Below are 8,090 nucleotides of genomic sequence, written 5' to 3'. Positions count from 1 at the left end.
AGCCAGAACTTAATTATTTAATATAGTTAATTTTCTATTTAATGATTTAATCTAGTGAATTTTATTTATAATTTCTTGCAAGAAGAAAGAGTTGCCACAAATCAAGGAGCCACCAATGACAACAATGTTCACTGGCTCATGCCTGGTTGTTTAGAAATTCCTGTCATTGTTTAGAAGCTGCCTCACACAAATCCAGTCAACCACACATTAAACCAAAATGTACCTGCTCTCACCTCATTTCTTCCTTCTTTCAAAGATTAATTTGCTTGCAGGTCCAAATTTGAACTCAGGTAAACCCCTGACTAGGGTCGTCAGCAACTCAGGAACCTCTGGAGACACAGGAGCTTTCACAAGTTTCTTTGACCACTGTCAAGAAGTTTGTACTCTGCTATGAATACTGTGAGGAGGTAGAGATTTCACATGTAGTGACATCAATTTTCCAGGAGTAAATGAGGGCAGCTTACTTTCAAAGTGTGGTGAGGCAGCAGGGATTTTGTTAAATAAACAATAATTCTAGGGCAACCATCAGTGCCTCACACACAGTGTCTACTCCGGAGTCTGATGAGAATTAAAAGTGTAAGCCAGCTGAGGCTGTAAATTCTGTGAAAGTATTATTCCAGTTAATCAGGAAACATGAAAAAGTGGGACTATGGTACAATATCACAAAATGTCAGAGAAAGTACCCTTGATGTTGAGCACTTCTTCATGTGTCTCTTGGCCACTATCTTCAGAGAATGTCTCTTCAGAGAAGTCTCTTTTGGAGTCTTTAGCCATTTGTTGAGAAGGAAGTTGGTTCTCAGAAGATTGATTCTGGAGGAATTTAATTTTTTGAATTCTACATCTATTTTAAATAGGAGGCCTTTGTCTGTTGTATGGGCAGTAAAGATCTACTCCCAATTTGTGGGCTATCTACTTATCTTGCAAGTTTGTTCTTTTCTGAGCAGAAGCTTGTCAGTTTGTTGAAATTCCATTTGTCCAACTTTTCCTTATTTTATTTTGTTTGTGTGCCTTTATTAACGTTTCTTACAGTGCCAAAAAGCACAAATGTTTCTCCTATTCCTTCTTGCAAAATTTTCAGAGTATCTGATTCTACCTTGAGGTCTTTGATTCATTTGGAATATATTCTGTTGCAGGATGACATATAAGCATATAGTTGTAGTTTGTTACAGGCAGTGAACCAGTTTTGCCAGCTTTGTTGAAGAGGATGTCTTTCTTCTATCCTACTTCTTAGCTCCTTTATCAAAGATTAAGTGGCCACAGTTCTGAGGGTTCATTTCTGTGTCTTCAGTTCTATTCTACTGGTCCTCAGGCCTGTTCTTGTGCCAATACCAAGCTGTTTTTATTAGCATAGCTTTATAATACAGCATGAAGTTTGGCATTGAAATTCCTTCAGCACTGTTCTTTCTGCTTCAGATTGTTTTTGCTATTTGGGATCTCTTGTTTCATATGAATTTCTGGACTGCTGCCTGTTTTCATTAAAAATGATGATGGGTTATTGATGGGTATTGCATTGAAATTGTAGATAGATTTCCTTTGACAATGTTGCCATTTTCACAATGTTAATTCTAGAATCCATGAGCATGGGACAGTTTTCCATTTCCTTAATTCTGCTTTAACTTCCTTTTGTCAGGTGATTAAAATTTTTACCATAGAGGTCTTTCACTTTTGTTAAGGATATTTCTAAGAATTTTATGGGCTTTTTTTGAGGTTATTATAAAATGAGTTGCTTTCCTGATTTCAGCCTCAGTCTTCAAATTGTTGGCATATAGAAAAGCAATTGATTATTGAGGATTTATTTTATATCTGTTTATTTTGCCAAAGCTTCAAATCAGCTCACCCAACTTGGGAATAGATTCTAGGGGCTTCTTTACATACAGGTTCATGTCATCTGTGAAGAGAGTTTAACATCATCTTTTTCTATTTGGATCTGCTTTATATTTGCCTATTGCCTTATTGCTCTGGCTAGGATTCGAGTACTATGTTGAAGAGGAGTGCGGAGACCGGACATCCTTGTCTTGCTCCTGATTTTAGAGGAAATGGCTTTAACTTTTCATCATTAAGTATAATGCTAGCTGTACATTTTTCATAGACAGCCTTTATTATGTTCAGGAATGTTTTCTGGATTCCTAGTTTCTCCAAAGCTTTCATTACCAAAGAGTGGGTGGATTTTATCAAAATTTTATCAAAAAAAAATTGAGTCTAAAGAAACAATCATTTGATTCTTGACCTTATTCCTATTGATGTAGTGAATTAGTTTAATTGATGTATATATTTTACCAGCTTTGCATCCCCGGACAAATCCCCATTAGTTATAGTACATGATTTTTTGACTTGTTGAAATTAATTGATCAGAATTTTGTTGAGAAGTTTTGCACCAATGTTCACCAAAGAAATATGTCTAAAGCTCTCTTTCATTGATGAGTCCCTGTCTGGTGTGGAGATAAGGATTATAATGGCATCATAGAATGTGTTTGGGGCAAATTTTCACTTTCAATTTTATTGAAGAATTTGAAAAATATTGGCATGAGTTCTGTTTTGAAGGCTTATATAATTGTGCGCTGAATCCATCAGAGCTGTCATTTTCCTAAGATCTCTTATTGCAGTTTCTATTTCATTGCTTGATATATTTATGGTTAGGAGGTTTAAGTCGTGTTAAGTTTGGGCATATCAGTTTTTGCTATGAATTCATCTATTGCTTCAAGGTTCTCAAATTTATTAGCACAAAGTTATGCAAAATATTCCATTTTATTCTGGATCTTGGTTGTTTCTGCGATGATGTTCCTAGCCTCATCTCTGATTTTGTTTATTTGGTGTGCTGTCTTTGTTGTTGGCTAAGGTTTCCTAGACGCCTTTTCATTTTGTTAATATTTTTGAAGAACAAACTCCTTGTTTTCTTGACTCTTTCTATGTTGTTGTTTTTTTTTTTTTTTTACTGTAAGTGATTTAATTTTAATTATTTGCTCCCTTCTATTGGTTGGGGTTTGGCTTATTGCTCCTCTTCAAGGATCTTTAGCTGCTTTGTTTAGTTGTTGAATTGGGATTCCTCCAGTTGGTTGATGTAGGCTCTCAGACCTATACATTTTCCTCTGAGTACAGTGTTTGCTGTGTCTCAAAGGAGCTGGTATATGTATGCTGATTTTGGTTAAATGCCTTAAGCATTTGAACTTCTGTTCTGATTTCTTTGATGACCCACTGGCAGTTCATAAATGTGTTTTTCAGTTTCCACATGATGCAGGATTTTCTCTGGTGGCTTGTGTTGAGCTCTAATTTTATTCCATTGTGGTCTGAGAGAATGCAGGGAATGATTTCAATATTTCTAAGTTTGTACAGTTTTTCTTTAAGATCTAAAATGTGATCTATTTTGAAGAATGTTCCATATGCTGCCAAAAAGATTGTACATTCTGGTGTTGCTGGGTGGAATATTCTGTAGATGTTGGTTCCGTTTAAATGGTCTACGCAATTGTTTACATCTGAGGTTTCTTTGCTGGGTTTCTGGCATGTTGATCTGTCTAGAGGTGACAGTGGTGTGTTAAATCTCTGACAACCAATGTGTTTGCATCAATATGTGGTTTTAGAGTCTGTAGCATTGGTTTGATGAAGTTGGGTGCTCAAGCATTTGGTGTATAGATGTTTAAAATGCTGGATTGATTTTATTCAAGCCTTTCACTTTCAGAATATGTTTGTCTTTGTTGACAAGATGTGTCTTTTTAAGGAAGCAGAAAAGTGGTTCTTGATTTTTTTGATCCAAAATTTTAGTTTATGTCATTTAATTGTAGAGTAAAATCAATTAATATTGAGTTAATGTTGAGAGCTGCATTGCCTTATGATTTTTGTGTCATTTTTTCCTATTCCTTACCCTAATAACCTGTTTTCTATTTATGGTTCATTTCTATGCCAGTATTGTGATCCTGTTGATTTTCAATGAGAGTACACCTTAGAGGATTTTCCGTAATTATGCTTTGGTGGAGATATATTGTTTCAGGTTTTCATTGCTGTGGAAGGTTTTTACTTGACCTTTAGGTATGGATATTTGGCTGGACACAGTATTCTTGGTCGGTAACTATTTTCTTTAGGGTATAGCATACCCCACTCCAGGTTCTCCTTGCTTTCATGGTCTCTGCTCAGAAATCGGGAGTAATTCCTTTATATGCGATTGTTCTTTTCTACCTGGCAGCTTTAAGCATCCTTTCTTTGGTCTCTCTTTAACATCTCCAGATTACAATGCATCAACTCGATGTCCTATTCTGGTCTGTTTTTTGGGGGGTTCTAAAAGCTTTTTGTATATGAATGAGATTATTCTGGATATTTGAGAAGTTTTTGGCTACTATTCTGTTAAACAATGCCTATTCCATTAACTTCCTTCTGTAGGTTCTCAATACCTATTCGCCTTAATTTGGGCTTTCTGATTATATATTGGAGCTACTAAAACAGTCTCTTTGGATTTTTGGCTTGGTTTTGTATTATTTTTTGTTCTTTTTCCATAGTCTAGGCTAACCACACTTCCTGAGACTCAGTCCTCTGCATTATCCAGTCTAATTTGTAAGCTATGTATTTTTGATCTCCCTTTCTTCCAATTATTCTTTCTTGGTGGCTTCCAACTCTCTGCTACTGTTTTCTTTTTGATCTTGTATAGACTTCTTTACTTCATTAATTTGGTACTGAGTGCTGTCTCGCAAATCTTTTCGCTGAGTGGCTCTCCTTTCATAGGACTCTTTATCCTTCTGTTGGAGTTTGTTTAGCTTTCTGTTTGTTGAGGACATAAGTTTCGCTATTAATTTTGGTTGGATTCATCTTATTCACATATTAATCATTGATTAGTGTCCTCATGCTTATGTATTGATCTTTGGTTTGCCTCCTCAAACTCTAGAAAACTTGTCGGAAGCGATTCAAACTTTTCATTTATCATTTTTTATAGCAGCATGTGCAGAGAGCATTTTGAGGACTGTTCCTCTAGGTCTCTGAATGACTGCTCTGATTCCTGGTTATTCTGAGTGGGGGTGGAGATTCCCTGACTTGCCATTTTTCTTGTGTTTTTTTTTCTGTCCATTTGGATAGGAAAGCAAACCCCAAACACACCGGTACGTGATTTATGTCCTGAATCAAACCTGACCAACTCCGATTGTACAGTTCATACAGATTCGCCATCATAGACAGGCAAATTCACTCTCTCCTTTTTTGTATGTAAAAAGAGAGTTAGTAGTCACTCGAGGTCTCCGGGGCAGCTGGAAGGCGAGCACTTCGGCGACTGGGGTAGGCAGCCAGAGCGGCCTTGGAACCGGCAGTCCGGGGCGCAGTGGGGCCCCGAATGGAATCAAGGACCAAGCTCTCGCAAACTTGGGACGTGCATTCCGTGGCACGGCCAGAGCCATGAAGATGGTGGCACCCTGGTCGCGGTTCTACTCCAACAGCTGCTGCCTGTGTTGCCATGTCCGCACTCGCACCATCCTGCTTGGCGTCTGGTACCTGATCATCAATGTTGTGGTATTGCTGATTCTCCTGAGTGCCCTGCCTTATCCATATCAGTACCACTTTTCAAGCTCTGAACTAGGAGGGGACTTTGAGTTCATGGATGATACCAACATATATTTCTCTTGTCATGATCCTGATATGTGCAATGGCTACTTATGGAGCATACAAGAAACATGCTGCCTGGATCATCCTGTTCTTCTCTTACCACATCTTCGATTTTGCCCTGAACACCTTGGTTGCAGTCACTGTGTTTGTTTATCCATATTCCATTCGGGAATACATTCGACAGCTGCCTTCTGATTTTCCCTACAGAGATGATATAATGTCAGTAAATCCCACCTGTTTGGTCATTATTCTTCTGTTTATCAGTATTATCTTGACATTTAAGGGCTACTTGATTAGCTGTGTTTGGAACTGCTACGGCTACATCAATGGCAGGAATTCCTCTGATGTCCTGGTTTATGTTACCAGCAATGACACTATGGTCCTGCTGTCCCCGTACGATGATGCCACTGCTGTGACTGGCGCTACCAATGAGCCGCCACACCCTTATGTGTCTGCCTGAGCTGGTGGTAGAAATGGAAGCAGCAACGTAACAGCTTTTTGGACATCCGAATAATAGTTCCGTATGCTTCCATCTTAGATGAGCTGGTTGTCTTGTCAAAAATACCATGTTTTACAGTTTAGTTCTGTTGAGACCTTGTGTAGTCTCATACCTATACTTTTAGCTTGAGCTCTGGAGTAGTGTACTGTAGGGTTCTTTCTGTAGGGATGGGGTGTAATTTGGGTCCATTAGTTTTCCCCAGAAATATAGATGAGTCTACTTTTGTACCTGCTCAGCCTTAAAGTTGGGCAGTAGGCCACTTTTTCCCTTCTCTGTCTCTTGAAAGTAATAAAGCAAAAGCAAAATTAGGTAATGCTTTTTCTTAAAGCATTCTAGTATCCTTACAAATCCTCAAAAAAAAAAAAAGGAATGTTTGTTGTTCACTCATTGTTCTAATTAGGTAAAATGGCACCCTCATATTTGTTTGAAAGAATTTTCCTGCTTTTCTATGACTTCACTTCAATGACCCTTTAAATTTGTTTGTCAGGGATGTTCCTTGTGAGCTGCATAACAAGCATTAGACAGTACTGGACAGTGACAGCAGAAACTTGTTGAGTCCAAGGTGGTGGGGTATCTTCTCTTGTTAGAAGGGAACTGATTTGTGTGGCACTGTCAGAGACCCAGTGCCCCTTTCCTTCTGGTTTCCATTCTACCTGATGCTCTCTTTACTGAGTGTCCTAACGATCCACTTTATCAAGGGGAATTACCCACATGTGTTTGCCTACTCCAATAGACTCCAATAATCCAATTTAGTTCAACAACACTCAGCTTTTATGAGTTCCACCTGTAATGGCCAACAGTTACAGAGCACATTGATCTAGCATGGCCCAGATATGTGTAGTTATCTAAGATAACCAATTAAACCACCTTTGGAAGCATCCTCTCCCTTATCAATTGTTTTTCCTGTTCAGTATTTTTTCACACCATAGTTAGACAGTTGCTTATAATCTCTGAATTGTTTGCATAAAAATAACAACTTTTTACCACAACCAGATATATACCCTCTTGTTGGAGAAAGAGAAGATTCAGGCCACTTCAATTCTGAAGGACCATTTTAGCTAAAGAATCTACTTGGATCTCATGTGACAGATTTTTAGGTGGCCATTGTAAGTGGCTGAGTGAACAATTTCACAGGTTTGTGTATCCTTTTACAGGTGCCTCAGATCAAACTGCAGTGGTCATGACAAACCTGTCTCAGTTGTACTGATACACAGATTGGACTCTCTTCTACAAGAATTAGAAAGATGAAGGGGAGACTATAATCTGGAAAGCAGAGAGGGGGCATGCTTTCACATAAGGGAGGAGGCACAACTGGTTACCCATTTATACAGGTAAACTGGGTATGGTTTGTACATTATACAATGCTGTAAATCTATCATTTACTACAATTGTATTATTGCAAACTGAAGTGTAGTGTAGGGGTAGTCAAGTGACAGTAAGAAAGTCCTAACTGATACTGACATACCCCACCTAGGATCTAACCTCTCCTAGAGGGTCCTAGGACCCAGGAGAAAGAGGTGGAGGTCTGCCTAAAACTTAGATTGATGTCTCCATCCTCGTGGTTCCCCTCAATGGAGGTGAATGTTTTACATACCCAGCATGGGAAGAAATATACAAAATAGGTATGACTGATAGTTTTGTACCTTGACATACATATCTTTTACAATATGTAATTTCATTTTATTGTAATTTTTATATACATAACGTTTATTAGTCACAAGCACATTCCTTCATTTCCATTCAAACCTCTTCTCCAACCTTTCCAGGTCCTGTCTAGATTATGTCTCAGAAAAGGGAACATAAGTCATTATATAGGGTCACTGTTTTACCCTGGCCATGAGTATTTAAAGAACACCTCAGTAATGTAATTTCTCAGTTCTGGCTGAGAAATTTCTATTACTGGCTTATGGGATTACCAGATACAAGTGAAGTTCCCAAAAGAGTAATTAGACATGCAAAAGTCTTAGCTTTAAGGGTTCTTGAGAGCTTTGGAATTTTCATTCTGTTTCTTTCTTCT

At 38.1% G+C, this 8,090-nt stretch overlaps 1 pseudogene; it reads left to right on the top strand.

Moving 5' to 3' along the window:
* The first annotated feature begins 5,362 nt into the window (after positions 1-5,362).
* On the top strand, positions 5,363-6,045 carry LOC125344607 (annotated as a pseudogene).
* Positions 6,046-8,090: the final 2,045 nt, after the last annotated feature.

This window comes from Perognathus longimembris, unplaced genomic scaffold (genome assembly GCF_023159225.1).
Source record: "Perognathus longimembris pacificus isolate PPM17 unplaced genomic scaffold, ASM2315922v1 HiC_scaffold_166, whole genome shotgun sequence".
NCBI lineage: Eukaryota > Metazoa > Chordata > Mammalia > Rodentia > Heteromyidae > Perognathus > Perognathus longimembris.
Note: the sequence above shows the minus strand (reverse complement) of the source record. Positions and strands in the feature narration are given on the sequence as shown.